This window comes from Amphiura filiformis, chromosome 1 (assembly GCF_039555335.1).
Source record: "Amphiura filiformis chromosome 1, Afil_fr2py, whole genome shotgun sequence".
NCBI lineage: Eukaryota > Metazoa > Echinodermata > Ophiuroidea > Amphilepidida > Amphiuridae > Amphiura > Amphiura filiformis.
Window position 1 is genome coordinate 1983494 of NC_092628.1, and position 21700 is coordinate 2005193.

Sequence of the window (21700 nt, forward strand, 5' to 3'; positions counted from 1 at the left end):
TTTTGCCGTCAAATTGGTCAGACAATATACTAGTAATGAAATAATATATATCATGTCACGTAACATTATATTTACTACAATAATACACACCATTAACATTAACTCTATAGAGTGAGTAAGCATAAAACTCAATTTGTTTATAGTCTATAAAGACGAGTTTGTCACTTTTGCCAATATGCCCTAATGTGTTAAATGATACATTATGTAGAAAAACATACCTCCATGTTGGTCAGAAATCCCGCATCTACCGAAAGCGATTTCTCAGGATTAATAGGGACGTTTGTACTTAGAGGCCGTCACCAAACAGAAACAACTAAGTTCAATAGCCTCGGGCGATTTTCACAATGTTCTTATAAAGTTAAATCACTTGTCACTAAGCGTTACGTTAGATGCCTACGAAGCGTGTTACATATTATTTTTATGTGGAGTAATAACTCCTGGCGAACAAGCTTTAACAATTCTTGATGTGCCAGAAGCGAGGATCAAACCTAACAGTCACTAACTAATCGATAAGACTTGAGAATGAGCTTTGCTCTTCAGCTTCTCTACCAAGACAACCTAAGGCAGTTTACCACTAAAGCTGCATCGTATGAAATATTTTTATCTCTTCGAAGTTTGGTAAAATAAAACGTTGTAAGCGAATGGAGTAAACTATGGTAAAGGTGAAAGTTTTCGATCCCAGGCTTAAGCCGGTATTTAATCGTACTTGTATTCAAGCAAGAACAAGTAAATAATGATTAATGATGATAATAATTATGAAACTACTATCACTACTGCTGATATTATAGTGAACTATGTTAGGAATCAGGGTAACACACAACTAGAATAATGCTTTATCCACTTCTCCTTAAAAGTAAGGGATAAAATCAAAACTCGACCGGCGGTTGACCGTCGGTTGCGTCCGGTTCCGTTTGGTTCATTTTATTCTAATCAATGGAAACCAGACGGAAACGTTATTATAGATGTTATTATAGTTGGTAAATGTGTATGGAGCAGCTTCCTCTGGTAAAAGGACATATACAGTTTTACTTAAGCTAGTACTTCATGGCTTAAGTTACCATTTTGCCAAATTTGCAACAAATTATAACATTTTTACTTATCAAGATGAATGCCATCATTTCTAAAATTAGTTTAAAATTAGCTTTTAGTATGTATTTCCTTGAGCTATTTGATGGCTATTAATTAATTACATATTGTTCTCACTGTGTAATAACAGATTAACACGTACACGCCCTGCGTTTTAGAGACAGGTGCATTCCTACAGATAATTGATTGACCTTGCACTACATTTCCTTGTACTGGATGGCTAATTGAGATGACACTTGTATTACCAATACAGACCTTTATCAATCAATAAGGACATGACTTTGTGTTGTTATTACAATGTTACTATGGTATTTGAATCCATATGCCTAATAATTGATTGTGTATACTACAGACAATTATGAATACGAATTTGCTTAGCTTTGTGACATGTACAAATATTATGGATAAATGGTATGAAGGAGACCGTCGTCATAAGATATTTTAAAATGTTATGCGTACGTCATTATTAGAACTTACTCCGGATAAGAGAGGACAATAATATTAGAGTATTGAGGATTCTAGATCAGCGGTTCTTTTTTAAATACTTTTTAGGCAGAATAGGCACGTTTCCTTTAAATGTTCCAATTGTTCCATCTTCTTTAGGCCATCTTTTTTCTTCTTAACGTCTTCATAACAATTAATATTCAAACATAAATACATACCATATTCCCTCACAGGCAGATTTAACACGTCTGTGATTTTCAGAGTTGATAACCATTAGGCTTATCTGTCCCCTTGTTTGACGCATTCTTGAAATTATAGTAAACATTAGCCCGATCCCACAATGCATTGAACCTCTCTATTCTTCATGTTCTTTTATTCATCATGGTCATTGTCGTCGTCTTCTCCATTATTCTCTATCTTATTCTATACTACATGTATCTCTATCAATTATATTTTTTACTTCATCTTCTTCTACGTTTGTTTCTTTTTCTCCTGCCATTGCTATGGTTTTACTCGCCTTTATTTAATCTATTTGAGAACCGTTTTAAAGGGACGTCATTGCACTCGACAATTTCCGCGTCCGGGAATTTTGAATAACGCGTTTAGAGAGACGGATGTTTTTATTCGCATTTATGGTCATTATGAGTTTGTTTTAAATAAAACCACGTGATTCGTGCTTGATAATTATTTTTCTTACATATAAGGCATAATGTTGTGATTGCCGGAGACTTCCTTTAAAGACTTTTCATCGATGTTTTAAGAGCAAATGGTTTTAAATTGTCGTAAAAAATTCGTACAACCGATAAAGGAAAGTGCAATTTGTTTAACGAATGCCCTTGGATTTCATATCCCATTTTGTATGTGGTACTTGTGTTCTCTGGGAGGGAACGTTTTGTGACTTTAATAACTTGAAGGAAGGGATAAGTTGAGTAAAATCTAGCATCACAACCATAAGACAGTGCTACGCGTAGTGAATAGTAAATTGGTGCACTAGTTGATTTCAACTGGAATAGTTGTTCATTCTAACCAACCAATTTGTCAGATAACTACAAAATAATATTGCTACCATACCATTAACCTCAACAACATAGATTATTAACATTATACTTACCCCAAATAATTCACATCGTTAAGGTTAGCAGCTTTTTTAAACTGTTGCGATTTGGTAGTTCACAGCATCTTAAAGTATATGATTTATAGAATGAACTTTTGCAAAACCTCAAAGTGTTATTTTTCAATAATATATTGATTTAGATAATGAAATTTTTTTTTTTGCTGCTTCGACCAACAATACCTCGTCTAACCTTAACTGATGAAAGTAATAGTAATTCAGTGGGATGTCACTATACAGTTCAATATACTCCAGAGATCCACAGTACTTTCCTCATTTGTTATATTCTATACAGTAGAGACTATTGTTGATTTTTGACCAATATGTAGTTGATAATAATTCGTTATGAACAAGCCAGAGTGCCGAATACGCAAAATTGCTGTTCTGAGTAAATGGCGTTTGAAAATCTTGGAACCAGTCCATGTGTACTTCTAAAAATTGAGAACATTCTTGAGCACTCATTTGAAATGTATATTATAAAAGTGAATGTGCACAAATTATTTGCAATAATTAGATGTTCTGAAACAATCGATATCATCCCTCCAAACGGGTATTTACAGTTATTCGGCTTTATGCTGAATCCAAAATGTCTCTACCGCTGCGCAAATAGTTGTATTCGAGGTCGAATACGCATTCAACTACGTGTAAACCATAGCACGCATTCTTGATTTGGGACTTTTGTGTAGAAATTACTGGTTGTCCAAAGGCTGTAGACTTAACATTTGATATATAAGTTATAAAATTTAGCAATATCCAAGGATTTTAAACCAGAAATAACAATATTGGCCTATATTTTGCATACAATTTTTGGGATTCTACGAGAGCGCACTCACATTATTAAGCCAGGGCGATATCATGGGGAATGTTTGTACTTATATTTGTTTCACTGGATAGAAGACACCTATAGCTATCCATTGGTATCAAATATAATAGTATATAGGATATTTAATATAGAAAATTCAGAGTTTCCAGCTATACACTACTACAGATCAACCTGATTGTACAGCTAAGTATACGATTCGTCTTTTGGTCGAATTCATTAATTGCACTCAGGCGCGATTCGTCCAAATCAAAATTTCGGTATCTACGTCAGGGAGTAACATTTACCATTAATTTTTGGTGGAAATAAAAGATCATCTGAAACATAATTGTAAGCATACAATAACTCAATTTACTCAATATTCTCGATTCGTCACTCTGCCGAATTCATAACGATATATTATGTAGGATTAGAAAAATATCAAAAATAGTGAGAAATCCCGCATCTACCGAAAGCGATTGGTTTGGACTAAGAGGGGTGCTCGTATTCAAAGGCACTCACAAAAAGAAACAATCAAGTTAATTCCCCTTGGACGATTTCCACAATGTTTTTATTAAGTTTACTTGTCACCAAACGTTATGTTAGATGCTTACAAAGCGTGTTGTATATTATTTTTTATGTCGACTAATAACTCCTGGCGAACAAGCTTGAACATTTCTTGTTGCGCCAGAAGCAAGGATCAAACCTAAAGTCAATAAGTAGTCGCTAAGACTTTAGAATAAGCTATTCAGCTTCTCCACCTAGACTATAAGGCAATCTAAAGCTGCATCGTGTGGAACATTTTGAAGTAAGTCGTTGGTACAAAAACAAACCATGTTTTTTAATATAGTGACATTGTGCGGGAAAGAAATGTACACATTTTTTGCTGTGATAAAAGTGATGCTATTCAATAATAAGCAGTGCCGCCGACAAGGGGGGTTAAGGGGATGCGTTACCTCCGGGCCCGGGGTCCTAGGGGGCCCACAAAAAATAAAGAAAACATACCTTAATGGGCCCATAAAAGCAAAGAAAAGAGCCCTGGGGGGCGTAAAAAGGGGGCCCCTGTCGTTCATTCTACCCCCGGGCCCGTTATGGCCCATCATAGCAATTAAACTTCATATAAAGACTAAAATATATTGAAATATATTATCAATTTTACGTCATCAAATATTCGTTACAAGTTTACAAAAATTACTGGAAATAGAATGGGAATCGATTAAATAACAAAGACATCGAATTCTACATGGCCACAAAAACACAGTAGCTCCCCTATGGACCTTTTTAAATCAAGATCGGAAAAGATCGCAAAACCGCAGTATTTATTCAGTAAGCAATGGGGGTCAAATTGGTGCACAATGAATCAAGCGGAATCACGTACCCTTTTGAGTAAACATACAACATATTTAGCAAAAATAAACATGATTCGTCGCAGAGATATTTTTTATAAAGGTATTGAACTAACACTTCCACTATTTGGCACTTCACTATGTGACAGTAAAAGAAAAAAATGCAAATACTTGTCGTCTGTGGCACATTTGATTTGGTGTTCATGTGGTCTTCGCAATATAAATATCAATCTCTTGTACAAGCCATACCCAACGCTTGACCGTGTCTTTCACGCAGATTTGTGTTCAGACGTAATAGTTGCGTTTACGTTAGGGCCGATGACCCGGAATTGTAAACGGGGTCATCCATAACAAACTTCGGAAAACTTCGATTTAAAAAGGTCTATTGGGAAGGTGGCTCGATACAAACGAAAGGTACATTATACCTGACCAGGTGTTGAGCTTATAACCCACAAAGGCTTCTGGATGGCGGCAAATTCTTTAATTTGAACACATAATTTGAAAATGATACGTTGACGAAATGAGAGCCAGTGAAGTTCTCTGAAGTACAACTTTACTTATTTATATAACATTACTTGAACTTAAAATATTTTTTCATTAAATTTTGAAAACGATCTCATAATTTGATGACTTCAATATGTACGACAGAAACATGAAACCCAAGCATTCATGTAAAGTGTGAATAACGAATCCGGTTTCTCTCATATTTGTCTAAAACGATTCAACCACCAAAAACACGCAATATTTCAAAATCTGTCAAGCTTAGATTCATTCACTAAATTCAATTGATATGAAATTGCGATTTGAAATATTTTTCGATAAACTTTATCAAGTTGATGCCGAAATTTGAGCTAAAACTAAACTGAGAAGAAACTAATTTATAGCAGGCTTCCCGTTCCTTTTGTCAATCGAAACTAAATCCTTTGTTGGGTTCATACAATATTGCGGACCATTTTAATGGGAACCAGAAATTCCTCTCATCTGCATGTTTTTGTACGTGACTCACTGGTGCCCATGTGTTTTATTTGGTTTGTCCTTTTCTGACGTTTAAACACCATATTCACCGACACTTCGAACATATCAAACATCACAATATTAACAGGATAAAGTATTTCAACCTCTACATGTTTATATACTCTAACATTAAATTTTAAATGGTGCTTATGTACAAAAGTCTTTATAACTGTCATCTCAATTCACATCTTTCTACAAAAATGTAGTGCAAGGTCAAAACCATAATGTGAAAAAACAAAAGGCGTGTGAATTTGATACTCATTTATTACAAAGTGAGAACAAATACAATTTAATATGATGTCAAAATCAAATCAAAACAAATACAAGTTCCATCAGCAGATACCGGGTACAGTTGGTTTTACTATTTATTTTACTAATTTATTTGCCCTCGTCTGCAGGGCAGTTAAGGATCAAAAACCATTTTGGGAGTACCATCTAAATTATTTGCCATTCTAAGTGCGTGTATTGTTGTTAAACATATTGGTCTACTCTCGCAAGCACACCTGTAACGACAACCTCTAATCAAAATCCGTTGAATATGATCTATTTCACACCCTCTTCGGTTTTAATTTTGCGGTCATTGACCACATAATGATATAAAGATGACAGGAATAAACCTTAATCTTGCTGCAATCAAAATGCAAACGAACAAGCAATGTTGTGAAATCTAAACAATATTATAAGAGAAATATTGAAACACTAATAAGAATAGAATAAACTATTCCATGTAAAAATCCACGTACCTGCTATGGAAGACACAATCTAAATCTCCAACACAGGGAGAATACGTACATTTCAAATGGGGTTATCTGAATGGGTGGCTCCATTTGAAATCCATACACCACCTATGCTAGGCATACCATTAATCTTCCACACAGGGGGTGTAAATTTCAAATGGAGCCACCCTAATAGCCCAATATTCTTGAAATGAGTTAAAACTGGACAAAACAACTGAAACTGGATTTTTATTTGGTACACACTCTACAGAGATTCCTACGACATTTGTTTGATAGACGAAAATAAAAGGAATTAAAAACCCCGCTGCTCACACAAAGTGTTAACCATGCGTGACAGCAAGAAGATGCGATAAATAAACTAGGTTTGGCAAATTGGGTTAGAGGGGACAGCCTTTACTGGAAGACGAAGACAGGACTACTTACAGAGGTTATAGGTAGACTACTATAGAGTATGATCTAATTAAATTATAGTAGGACTCCATTACCAAATGAAAAGACTAACCTTACATGTAGTCATACTTCCGATGCTGTAAATGAGCATTTACGCACAAGCCAATCGCCTGTTTTTTACCTTTATATGGTACAATATTCGATAACTCTCAGTGGCTAAAAGATTATCGCTTGTCGTGTGCGACTATAATATAAATAAAACATGAGTGGTGATTAACAAAAGATTGTAATATAGAGTGGAAGGATATATAAGAAACAGTGGACATCGCAAATTCAATGTAAATAAACTGGGTCATATTTAGGACTTTGGTGACCGCGAGTGCAGAGGACGAATTGTCGGTTAACATCAGTTCTATGAGATGATTAGAATAAAATGTGCCTCTCCCAAAACATATAAGCTAACTACAGGACGGGGGAAAATCCAAAATACAGAGGTCAAAATTAAAAATACATGGATTGCTATAAAATGCATATTAAACTATCCGTTTTGTTACAAGGAAGGACAAGTATAGTTTGCACTTACTGCACAAACGTCAACAGAGTCAAATGGCCATTGACCTAGCTTGTATTGCATCTCGCTTACCAAAATGAGGCAGTGCAAAGTTACAATCTTGTGACCAGATGAGATATCTGAGACTATGTTTAAAGAGATGAGAGCATTTCAAAATGTTGGCCCCATGTGATTGATAGACATATATTATGTTCGTAGATAGTAGGAGACTTTTTTTATCCTTGTAATAAGACAGATCGTTTGATATGCATTGTTATATTTGACCCCTGTTTTGTGGATTTACCAACTATACTATCTGACTTTGCTGGCGTTATCCCACACTTTTGGGAGGGACATAGGAGCTCAGTTATCCTTCAATCCCTTGCTCTCAAGGTCATGAATACCTATAACCCTACCTTAGTAATAGGTGATGTCAAGATTGGTTGCACTAAATATGACCAGCGGCTAAAAGTTTAGATTAGATTGCTTTCTTTAAAAGCATCTAGCCCTGTGAACCGCATAGTCGCATACAGTACAGCCTGTCTCAAGGGCGGAGTCTTGGCTCTCAAATACCGTTTGTTCTGTTCAATTTGCTTGTTTCAATCTCGAGATATGTCTATTTAACAACTAAAGACAGGCTATATACGTGTTTACTGCAGCCTAAAGGGATTTATGGTGACCAGTGTTGGTAAATCAGTTTTGCGAGTTTCATTTTAAATATCTGTCTCGAGAACGGAAACTGTTTTTGATAAAGTCAACATACTGCGTCTGCATATCACAACCAAGTTTAACAGCTGAATTAGGTTAACATCCAATAGAACTCTATACAAACGCACAACAAGTCGTCAAGGTTAACTTTGCTGACCAATTTGACTTTAAAAACGCCAAGAAAACTATGCATCCGCATGATCGGGTCAACTATGTAGCGAGGTTGAAACACCAAGAACATATTCATCAGGAACGTTCATAAAAGTCACTGATAAGCAAAAGACCCAAAAGTATCGCTAGAAAAAGTTCGATTCCTATCAGGAATCTTGTTCACTCAGTTTTGGTGAGTGGTAGTGTTTGAGAAATGCAGAGAGCATAGACTTCCTCTTTACATGTGCTTCATAGATTACAGTAAAGCTTTTGACTGTGTTAGCCACCCTCAGATGTGGGAGACTATGATAAAGATGGGTTTCCCAAGTCATCTTGTGGATCTGATCAGCTGTTTATATGAAGACCAAGAATCGGCATTCAGAACAAGTAGTAGGGACACATATTGGTTCAAGATTGGAACAGGCTTACGACAGGGCTGTGTGCTATCACCAAACCTATTTAACATCTATCTAAAGACATAATGAGAACAGCTTTGGAGGGGTTTGAAGGTGGAGTGAAGTTTGGCGGTACAAGAAATACTAACCTGAGGTACGCCGATGATACCACTCTTATTTGTAGCAGCAGAGTAGAGCTGATTGATCTTTTGAAGCGCATCAAAGAGGCCAGCGAAGAAAAACACCTTCTCCTGAACACACAGAAGACAAAAATAATGGTTTTAGACAGAGAGCGGAAAAGTGATGAGTTTCTGATAGATGGACAGCAGATTGTGGAAGTGAAGCAATTTGAATATCTGCGTTCAATGATTAACAACAGTGGTGACAGCACAGTCAAGTGAAATTAAGAGAAGACTGGCTATTGCAAGGACAAGTGTGCAGGGCATGTCAAGCATATGGAAAAGCAGAGGCCTATCCATTGACCTCAAGGTACGCCTACTTCGTGCAACTGTGTTTTCCATTGCTACTTACGGATGCGAGTCTTGGGCTATGACCAAAGAGTAGATGCTTTTGAGAGGCTTCTACAAGTGGCATGGACAGACATGAGTACAAATTCCTGGATCCTCGACAAGATTGGTACAAGTCTAACCATCAGAAACGGCATAATGGTGAGAAAGCTGAAGTACTTTGGCCATATTTGGTGACTTTTATGAACAATCTTGATGAATCTATTCAGAGTTTTATGTTCTTGATGTTTCACCCTTGCTAATATCAGTAACCATGAACATAGTTGGGCAAATAAGAATACAATGTTGTTAAATTAGTCCTGTTTCAATCAGGTAATTTTTCAGAAGCATGGCATGTATTGAGTATTATAGTAATAGGTCTCTGCGTTATACTCCTGGTCTACTTTCATTATGAATAACTCTGTAAATAAACAGGTGCATAAGCTGCGTCTACTCTAAAGACGCCCAATTCTATGGGATTTATCGGGGCGAGGAAGGGAGCAAGAATTATGGTATAGACAGTTTTGATTATAAGCATCATTGACATATCCGATTTTCAAAACATGTAAAAATGATGATTTTGAGCCTTTATATCTCTAGGAGAAGAACGTGCTAAGGCTTACATATGAAAAGTGTCCATTAATTGCTTTGTCAGCTATCCCGTTATACAATTGATTATTTTATCGCCTCTAATACAAAACCATCGAGGTTGGCAGACCTTTAGGTGTGGCAGCTGAAAATATATCATAGCGCCCTAGTTCGACCTTTACCATTACGTCTAATGAGGATGATAAAAACAACCAAAAAAATACATAATAAAATACATAAAAACACAAACAGAACAAAGTATGCGTAACAAGAAGAAATTTTCCACAAAACTTTCACAATAAGGAGAAACAATCAGAACAATTGCACATCGCCCAATTGGGCGCCTTAAAACAGTGCACTAGGAACATTACAAGGCCTTACACTTTACACACGTTGAAAAGTATTTCCCAGGGGAAATGTTCATGTTTATTAATAACGTTATTCATAATGAATGTAGGCCGGGAGTTTAACCTTGAGGTCTCTTACTATCTTTAATTCAAATTACAAAATGTTTCACGCGATGCAGCTTTAGCAGTAAATTGCCCTAGGTTGCGTAATCATAGAATATATTTTCAAGTCTTATGGACTATTGATTGACTTTTAGGCTTGATCCTTGATTCTGGCGCATCAAAAAACGTTCAAGTTTGTTCGCCAGGAGTTATTATTTTGTTTTTGTTTCGGTCTATGTTTAGTACATACCACGACCTAATTTTGTGAGGGCGCACTAATGTGGAGCACGGTCCGACTCATAATCGGAAGGTTGCGGGTTCGAGCCCCGGCGAGGCCATCGTGTTGTGCCCTTGAGTAAGGCACTTTATTTCGATTACTCCTCTCCACCCAGGTATATAAATGGGTACCGGAATTCTAAAATGCTGGGAAGGTAACAGACTCGCTGCGGAGGAGGTGTACGTGTAGTGATCCCCCTATAGCAATATTACAGTGAGAAGTCTGACCAAATTGCCAATGAAAGAGAGATGGGCACTCCGATCACTGTTTATACAGGATCGTCTCCTTTACCTTTACTAATTTGGAGAATGTTGATACACTATATAGTATAGGACGGTTGGTAGAAACGTGTAACCATAATAGTATACGCCAATATAAAGAAAAGAGCTAAATAGCAGTAATTTGAGCCATCCGGTTAACTTTATTCGGTGTAAATATTACCTATTTATGACAAGATGACGATTTCAAAAGCCAAAACGGTTAAATTAGTCATTGTGTCTTTCTATGGAAAAAGCAGCCATTGACCGGTCATCTTCTATTCGTCATAACGTTTGAAGTAACTTACATCAAATGAAGTCCAAAAGTGGAAACCTACCTTAAAGCACTCACTTCAGGTCCTTGACAACAATGAGATCCCTACAGTTTGGATTTAATTAAATCTGCAAGATGTATGTGAAAAGATATTGCAGGTTGTATTGAGACAACAAGATATATTATGTAAGGTTGTCTTTACTGCCCATGATGAGGTACGAGAAACATTTATTACGAGGGTTGAGAACCAGAAACTCACACTGACCTGCTCTCTCGAAATAAGTGTAATGTTGACAAAGCATACCAAACATGTTAGGATGGCTCCTTGCTTTTTTCTTCAAACTGAAAACTTTTCTTCTTACTGAAAAATGTCTTTGTTTTCTATAGAATTTTGCCATGGTCAATGGTCTGTATCTTCTACAGTGCCCTGACGACTTTGTGCTCATTTTGTGGAAGCAGCTGACAGTGAGTAAATGCTTCATTATGGTTTATCTTCAATCCCCTTGTTGGTTACATAAGTGTTATCAAATGTACCGTCACGAGAAAGAAAATCTGTGAATGGCTTCTTTGAATAGCCAATCAAAACTGTCCTGTTAAGCACCTTGTTGCTATAGTAACAATGTATACCATCTAAGTGCTAAGTCGTCCTTTTAACCCAACCAGTGCACCCTTGTTGCTCTAGTAACAATGTATACCATCTAAGTGCTAAGTCGTCCTTTTAACCCAACCAGTGCACCCTTGTTGCTCTAGTAACAATGTATACCATCTAAGTGCTAAGTCGTCCTTTTAACCCAACCAGTGCACCCTTGTTGCTCTAGTAACAATGTATACCATCTAAGTGCTAAGTCGTCCTTTTAACCCAACCAGTGCACCCTTGTTGCTCTAGTAACAATGTATACCATCTAAGTGCTAAGTCGTCCTTTTAACCCAACCAGTGCACCCTTGTTGCTCTAGTAACAATGTATACCATCTAAGTGCTAAGTCGTCCTTTTAACCCAACCAGTGCACCCTTGTTGCTCTAGTAACAATGTATACCATCTAAGTGCTAAGTCGTCCTTTTAACCCAACCAGTGCACCCTTGTTGCTCTAGTAACAATGTATACCATCTAAGTGCTAAGTCGTCCTTTTAACCCAACCAGTGCACCCTTGTTGCTCTAGTAACAATGTATACCATCTAAGTGCTAAGTCGTCCTTTTAACCCAACCAGTGCACCCTTGTTGCTCTAGTAACAATGTATACCATCTAAGTGCTAAGTCGTCCTTTTAACCCAACCAGTGCACCCTTGTTGCTCTAGTAACAATGTATACCATCTAAGTGCTAAGTCGTCCTTTTAACCCAACCAGTGCACCCTTGTTGCTCTAGTAACAATGTATACCATCTAAGTGCTAAGTCGTCCTTTTAACCCAACCAGTGCACCCTTGTTGCTCTAGTAACAATGTATACCATCTAAGTGCTAAGTCGTCCTTTTAACCCAACCAGTGCACCCTTGTTGCTCTAGTAACAATGTATACCATCTAAGTGCTAAGTCGTCCTTTTAACCCAACCAGTGCACCCTTGTTGCTCTAGTAACAATGTATACCATCTAAGTGCTAAGTCGTCCTTTTAACCCAACCAGTGCACCCTTGTTGCTCTAGTAACAATGTATACCATCTAAGTGCTAAGTCGTCCTTTTAACCCAACCAGTGCACCCTTGTTGCTCTAGTAACAATGTATACCATCAATCATCAATCAATCAATCAGTCTTTATTTCATTCAAAATACAACAATACAATAACAGCTAAACAACACATTTGAATGAGGAGATGCTCAGAAGGCCAAAAAGGCCTGAACAAGCACCCCCTTAACCTTAGCCTACGTTTCTTAATTTGTCTAATAAAATACAATTACATACATACAAACACCCCCCCACCCTCTTTCATACATTCATGTAGAACGAACTAAGCAGGAAAAAATGATGAATAAAGAACATGCAGAATATAAGTGTAAGACAAATTAGGATTTCATAACATATGCTCACGTATATCGCAAAAGAAAGCTGACATTTTGTGAATATAGTATAGAAGCTAAGAGATCGGTTAATTTTAATCGATTTTTGTTTTAAAAGGGAGAAAAATAAAACTAAGTAAATCAAAACTAAGAGGTATTAAGTGTACATTTCCATAAGGTTTGTTTTAATTTGGGATCTAAAGAGTTTTACTGATGTAGCCGTTTTGGCGCATCTGTCGATCGAATGCCATTTTCTTGGCCCGGCGGTTCTTATTGTTTTGTTAGCAAACTCTGTTTTTGTAAGACAGATCTTGTAATCTTCAGCGTTTCTTGTGTGATACCTGAGGTGATTCCTCTGCTCAACGAAATAACTATTGAAGGCCTTTGGTAACAGATTGGTATTATACTTGTACATGAAAGTGCTTAGTTCGAGATCATAACTATCATAAACATTAAGCAGATTGTAATTCTTGAAAATAGGAGCTGAGTGACTTAAAAAGTGACTATTCGATATCATTCTAAGGGCTTTTTTTTGAAATTTGAAAATCTTTTCCAAATATTTTTGACAAGTATTTCCCCATGCTAAGATACCGTAGTTTATGTAAGGAAGTATTAAAGTACAATATAGTGAATACATTATTCGCTCGGGAACAAAATGTTTCAGTTGGTTTATTACACCAACACCTCTAGATATATTCTTTGAGATGTTGGTAATATGAAATTTCCAAGTTAGATTCTCATCAATTGTCACTCCAAGAAATTTGGTCTTATTCAACCTTTCCAGGATTACATTATCTAATATAATAGTATTAGTAACATTGTACAATACGCGTGATGTTTTGTGATTTGTACCAAGCACCATATAATTAGTCTTGCTTGCATTCACTGATAGCTTATTAGCCTTAAACCAATTATTAACTTCTTTTAATTCATTGTTGATAAGATCGTATTTGGACACAATGTCCTTATGTGAATAAGTTATAGTAGTATCATCGGCAAACAAGACAAATTTTAGAATGGTGGAAGTATTTATGATATCATTAACATACAAAATGAACAATAATGGGCCTAGGATGGAGCCTTGAGGTACTCCACATATTATATCTTTATATTCAGATTTACAAGAATTGTAATACACATACTGTTTTCTATTATGTAAGTAATCTTTAAACCATTTTAAAACGTTTCCTCTAAAACCATAATGTTCCAGTTTATGTAATAAAATACTATGGTCGATAGTGTCAAAGGCTTTCGACAAATCTAAGAAAATCCCAACAGTTGTCTCATTGTTTTCGACAGCATTACTAATTTTGTCAATAAATTCCAAGATAGCCATATAGGTAGAATGTTTAGATCTAAAGCCAAATTGCTTATCATTTAGAATTTCATATTTATCAATGTAATGTATGCATCTGTTGAATACAAGCCTTTCAAGTATTTTTGAAAAGCATGGCAGGACAGAAACTGGACGATAGTTGGAGAAAACTTCTGGATTTTCTTTCTTATAAATGGGAATTACCTTTGCGATCTTTAACTCATTTGGTACTACACCAGCAGTAATAGACAGGTTGAATATGATAGTTAACGGAATCGATATTTCCTTTGCAATCCTTTTTACCACGTAATTACCAATAGTATCGTGACCAGCACTCTTGTTTTGATTAAATTTATGTATTATTTTTATAACGTCTTCATTAACAATTGGTTTCATGTACATGCTACTGCTTAATGGGCTCTTTAAATAATCATAGTACTTCTTGCCATTTGTTGTAATCTTGGAAGCTAATTTAGGTCCGATGTTAACAAAATATTCATTAAATTCATTTGAAATTTTCTGGGGATCTGACACCGTTTCGCCTTCATCATTTTTGAATTTAGCTTCCATATTTCTTTTGTTGTTACGTCCAATAATACTATTTATTGTTTTCCAAGTTTTTTGTAGATTGTATTTAACAGATTCAAATTTCTTTTTATAATACTCTCTTTTTGATTTTCGTATTAACGTGTTTAACTTATTTCTATATGTTTTGAATGACTCAAGCGTTTCATCACATGGCCTTTGTATATACCTCTTATACATCTTATTCTTAGTTTTTATACTTTTGAGAAGACCTCTACTTATCCAAGGAAATTTTGGTTCTTTTTTATTATTACTCTTGCATTTTGTCAAAGGCACACATTCATCATATACATTATTGAAAATATGTATAAACTTATTGTAACTATCATTTACATCTTCATTATCCAGTTCAGCATGCCAATTCACATTGGAAAGTTTTTGCTTCAAATTATTTATATTACAAGTATTATGATTCCTCTTATAGAAGTAATTTCTTTCATCAGGCGATGCTTTTCTTACTGCCCGATTTTTGAGTACTATAGTTAATAGATGATCACTGACATCAGTAACTATTATTTCTGAGTTTACATCGTTGTGATTATTTGTAAGTATATTATCAATAATGGTTGCACTATGTTCAGTTATTCTAGTTGGTTTGTAAATTGTTGGCATGAACGAATATGAATAAACAAGATTAAGATACTCATGAGTTTGTTTGTGACAGTCATCCTTTAACAAGTCTATATTAAAATCCCCCATTAGATAGCATTCCTTAGTTTCTTTAGTTATTTGATCAAAAATAGGACCAATATCTTTGATGAAATGCTCAATTTTCGTATGTGCACGATAAATGGCACCTACTAACATATTTCGTGTATTTTCTCTTTCTATTTCTACAAAACAAGATTCAAAATTAGAGTTTGAAATACAAAGATCAGACCTCAGTTTATATTTGATTGAAGTGGAAATATATAAACAAACACCCCTTTTTCTCTTTCTGTTCTGTTTGTATATTCCATATTATAACCATTTAAGTTGAAGTATTCGGATGGCGATTCTTTTAAGTGAGTTTCAGATAGGCCAATGATGTTAAATTCGTGATTTAAGGTCTTAATGTTTTCTTTTAAAAATTTTTCTTGATACTTCTAATGTTAACATTCAGTATGGAGAGTTCACTATTGGTATCAATATATTTTTGGCTGAATTCTTCCGGTGTTAAATAATTGCATTCTGGTATTTTGTTCATTTCAATAAATTCGTCATTTTTGTTATTATTTTGAAATCTAATTGGATTAAACATCATTTTATCATATTTGTCTATATTAATATCCGATATGTGGATTGTTTCTCCAGATTCATTCATAAGGTCATTATCGCCATCAGAATCCTCATCATTATCTATATTCTCATCATTGATTTTGGAACATTTATTACATACATATTCATCTATTTTAAGTAACGAAATTTCCTTTCGACTGAGGTTCATACATTTCTTATGCACATAGTTTTTACATATTTTACATGAGAAAATTTGATGTTTCTTTTGCATGTTCTTTTTACAAACGATACATTTTTTTTTACCTGCCATTTACGTCTACACACATACAATCTTATAAAACAAATATAAATAATAAAAACAACAACAACAGTATATATACTGTATATCTTAATTTTGTACGATCAAATTATAGAGTGCTCAATAGGACGTGATGTACAAACAATTTGGTGAAAACCCTGCATGCAAAATATCCTAGACGAACGCCCGTGGTTTTAAGAATGTAAAATGTGGGTAGTGAAGAGCTAAGCTTATTCAATAATTGAGTATCGATATAATATTGAGTATCGATATAATATTGATCAGCATTGCATACATTCAATCTACACACCAAATAGTTTTATTACACATGATTGCTATATTAAGTAGCAAGGACAATTTAGCATTAAGTGAGAACAACTTAAAACATTTCCCTGGTACCTAATTTAGTCAGTTAACAGTTTTAAAGGTAAGTGCTAAGTCGTCCTTTTAACCCAACCAGTGCACCCTTGTTGCTCTAGTAACAATGTATACCATCTAAGTGCTAAGTCGTCCTTTTAACCCAACCAGTGCACCCTTGTTGCTCTAGTAACAATGTATACCATCTAAGTGCTAAGTCGTCCTTTTAACCCAACCAGTGCACCCTTGTTGCTCTAGTAACAATGTATACCATCTAAGTGCTAAGTCGTCCTTTTAACCCAACCAGTGCACCCTTGTTGCTCTAGTAACAATGTATACCATCTAAGTGCTAAGTCGTCCTTTTAACCCAACCAGTGCACCCTTGTTGCTCTAGTAACAATGTATACCATCTAAGTGCTAAGTCGTCCTTTTAACCCAACCAGTGCACCCTTGTTGCTCTAGTAACAATGTATACCATCTAAGTGCTAAGTCGTCCTTTTAACCCAACCAGTGCACCCTTGTTGCTCTAGTAACAATGTATACCATCTAAGTGCTAAGTCGTCCTTTTAACCCAACCAGTGCACCCTCTTACTCAATTTACTACGCGTTTACTGTCTTGCGGTTGTGCCGTTACATAGTTTACTCAATTTGCCCCTTCTTTCAAGTCAGTAACGTCACAAGACATTGAAAGTCTTCCCTGAGTACACAAGTACCCCATACAAAATGGGCATGAAATCTAAGGGTCAAGTTAGGACAATTTGTTTCTATTTCCTGTCTCAATTGAACGAGTTTTACAACCACTTTAAACCATTTGCCATAAAATATCGATGAAAAGACTTTAGTACTGTTTTCAAATATATTGGATAAAGAAGTACTTAAGGAGAGTGAACACACATAAAAGAAACACAAACACATAAAGGAAAAAACAAAGAAGGCAATTAATACGATGGATATTACGATGAATAAAGGAACGGTATAGAAGAAGCCGGGAGAAGAAGAACAACAAAGAAGAATGAGATTAGGAAGAAGGTGGTTATAAGGAAAGAATTATATTATGAAAAAGAAGGGCAAAAAGACAAAAAGAATGAATTTTATATATCCAATCGTTTGGTGACATTGTTCGATTCATTGTGGGATCCTGCTAAGTTGTACTGTAACAGAATGCGTCAAACAAGGGGATCACTATCATATTGGCGAACAATAATGAAAATGACATTAACACTGACATCTTAAGTCTGCCTGTGAGGGAAATAGGTTTATGTATTTATATTAATTGTTCGTGAAAGATGAACAGAAGATGGCCATTGTTTATCGATGGTTCATAAAGAACTTTTGGAAAAATCTGAACGACAAACCGCTTTATACCTCTTACCCATAATATTTGAACAATGTATTGGCAATAAAGTCTATCCAATATCCTCTCATCATAGGCTATAGTACACACAATCAATCATCATATTATGGCATTCATGCAACATTATATAACATTGTATGTCCGTATCATCTCTACATTACATATTGTTTTTTGGTTTTAAATAACATTGCCCTGGTAACGACACGTTTATTTATGTATCGGTAAATTAAAATCTGCCATCTCAAGTCATATTCTTCTGCCAAAAAAGTAGTCAAGGTCCTTAAGTACTCCTTTATTTTAAAAGATGACTATAGATTTAAACAAGACGTGAAATTTGATACCCATTTATTACAAAATGAGAACAATATAAATTATGTATCGAGAACAATATAAATAATACATCGAGAAAAAGGGAATTTTAAATTCCTGCTGTCACGCAAAGTGTTAACCGTGCTTGACAGCAATTTTGGTAAATTTGGTTGGAGGGGAAAGCCTTTACTGGATGATGCAGAAAGGACTATACAAAGGGTAAAGAATGGCTGCAATGGAAGATAATCTAAATTAGGACTCCATTAGCGCAAGAAAAGACTAACCTAACATGTAATCATACTTCCGGTCATGTAAATGAGTACTTTTATCACTGTCCAATCATCTGCACTTTACTTTGGTATGGAACAATGTACATCACCGCTCATTGGCTAAAATGTTACCGCTTGTCGTGTCCGACTTTGATATGAATGAGCATTGCTAAAGTGTTTAACAAAAGGATAACTTGTATTATAAGTGGCAGGGTATAAGATAAAATAAACTGGGTTATAGGTGATGTAAAAATTGGTTGCACTAATTATGACCAGCGGCCATTTGGTTCGATTAGTTACATAAAAAGCATAGCCCTATGAACCGCAAAACTGTGTTTAGAAAACGGAAGTAGGACAAAGCAGTATTTTCAAGCTATATATAGGTTTCTTTAATATTTGTTTGACCAATGATAAAGAAGTATTCTTTTAGTGCGAGGCTCCATTGGTAAGATCACGATCGTTAGCATAATGTAAGGTTTACATCTTTAGTAACTCGTATTTGCTGCAACCTAAACATTCTAAAGTGATGATTCGTGAGTTCAAGTCTTGGTAAATCAATTTGGCAAGTTTCATGTTAAATTTCTATATTCATCAAGTTAACATGTGTCTGCATGACACAACCAAGTTTAACAACTGGATTAGGTTAACATGCAATAGAAGTCTATACAAACTCACAGCAATTCGTCAAGGTGAACTTTGTTAACCAATTTGACTTTCAAAACGCCTAGATAATTATGCATCTACATGATCGAGGTGAATTAAATTGTATGAAGAGACAAAATGCTCTTACATCATTCCCAGTGTCAAAGTCCAATGACCCCATTCAACATTTATAGCTCAAAGTTTGACCTCAACGAGTGTTCTATTCTTTTATCCAAATATATCCAAAGGTCATTCAATAAGTGTATAAATATACCATATAGAGGTGGGCAGAGTTTGTTCAGTTGATATTGCAATGTTTGATATTTTCGTTGTGTCGGTGAATATAGCGTTACTCTTAGAAAGGAGTCCAATTGCGCGTAGTTTTATCAATCAAACAAATACACAATGGAGACCATTGAGCACGTACAGGAAACTTGAAGATGAGAAGAATTTCTGGTTTCCATTAAAACGTTCAAAACTACAGCATATAAATTCGTACGAAAGGTCTATTTTCGATTGACAAAGTTAAAGGAAACCCTTTTGTAAACCACACATTGCTTCTCCTTTAAGTTTCAATTCAAATTTCGACAACAACAAGAGATTTGAAAGATTATATCAATTGAATTTATTGATTGATTCTTAATAGATTTGAAATATTTTAGAAAAATGAGAGAAAACTTGATTTATTTCCCGGGATTTATTCATTATTCATACTTGACATGAAAAAAATTGTAACGTTTGGTCAAATATGACAAATAGGTTCTATAAAACATATTAGAAGTAATGCATAAGTTCCACGATTTGTGATGCATTCTGTATTATTGTGTCAGTTTGGAAAGTGAATCACCTTAGGATATTTCGTAGAGTAGCACTCATTTGTTCACTGAATTGTATTCTAAGTCGAATACGTGTTGTATGTCCAATGAAAGTGGACCGTAGGCATTATTCGTTGTTTGGTTGTGTTCACTAAGATTTTCTCTGCCCGTCTGCCCTGGTCTTAAACGAGTATGTACAGGGAGTTAAGGGTGTTTGTATATTTATATGATTATACAAGTATAGTTCTTATGTTTTTATTTGATGTGTTAGTTCATTTGTCCAATTTTGAGGGGTTAGTTCAAGAAGGTCGGCCCTACCTGCACTTACCTTACGATGTGTTGCTCCCAAAGAATGTTTTCTTGTAATGCGCCTTTTTCTTGCGTCACCTGCAGTACATGTAACGATATACGTAGGGTCAAGTAACGCCCTGATAATAGTCACAACGTTTTGTTCGTCTCTGTGTATACGCCATGGGCTAGGATGGGCCAATGACAATATTGACAGGAAAAACGTTACCTACGGTAATGGCAAGGCCATTTTAGTGGCAATAATGAAATAGCCATGAAGGAGGCAGGCGACCGATTATCCGCAAAACTCAGATTTAATTTTTACTTCGAGAGTTCTTCAATTTGATATTGCAAGGAATTTTTTCATATCATGATACAAATATTAAATCAATGCCAGGCTTGAACATTTTTAAATTGTGACATTTGCTGTAAAACGTTTTGACTTATTATCAGCACACGATCTTAGCAGACAGAAAGCTATAGCTGATACACACAGAGTAGCTAGGTTACAAAAGAGGTACGTCCTGCCAGATAATTACCAGGTGAATTCCCTCCCATGGAGCATTATAATTCTTGGATACTACTGATTTTACTGAAACAATTTATCAATTTGCTACTAACTATAGTTTCCTTTAGGTGACAACACCACATAACGTTGGTGTAATTGGGTGATAATCGGAAATTTAAGTAAGAGGCGATTCTTAGTATGAAGTGTTAGCCTCGCCTAATTAAAGCAGTAATGTAACTAAGTTACCAACTGACAAATGGGTAGGATGAAACTGATAGGACTCACTGCCTCTCGTTCTCTTTCTCCAAATTGAAAAGTACGCGGTTTTTTCAGGTCCTCAGGTGAATGGAAGTTGAATAGACTATGGAATCAGGCTAAGCAATTCTACACCGCAAAATCTGTTTTTAAAACTTTATCAAATTTTACACAATTATCTAATCTAAATTATTTCGATTTCCTTTTACAATTTCTCCACTCGTGCGCATCAAATATTTCACTTTAAATTAATACAATCATTACCACTCAAAAAAAGAGAAAAAAAGGTAGACCTTTTTGTATGGGAGATGTTTAATAGCAAATGATCTAAAGAAACGAATCGACGGAGTGTCCAACCGTACTTTACACTGTTTATAACGCTGTAAAGTTCAAGTATACGAAACTGTGCACCATTAGGCA

At 35.4% G+C, this 21700-nt stretch overlaps 1 protein-coding gene across 1 annotated transcript in view; it reads left to right on the forward strand.

Moving 5' to 3' along the window:
• Positions 1-21700, forward strand: part of LOC140169092 (uncharacterized) — a 61928-nt gene that overhangs the window by 12880 nt on the left and 27348 nt on the right. The gene's annotated exons all lie outside the window — the stretch shown is intronic.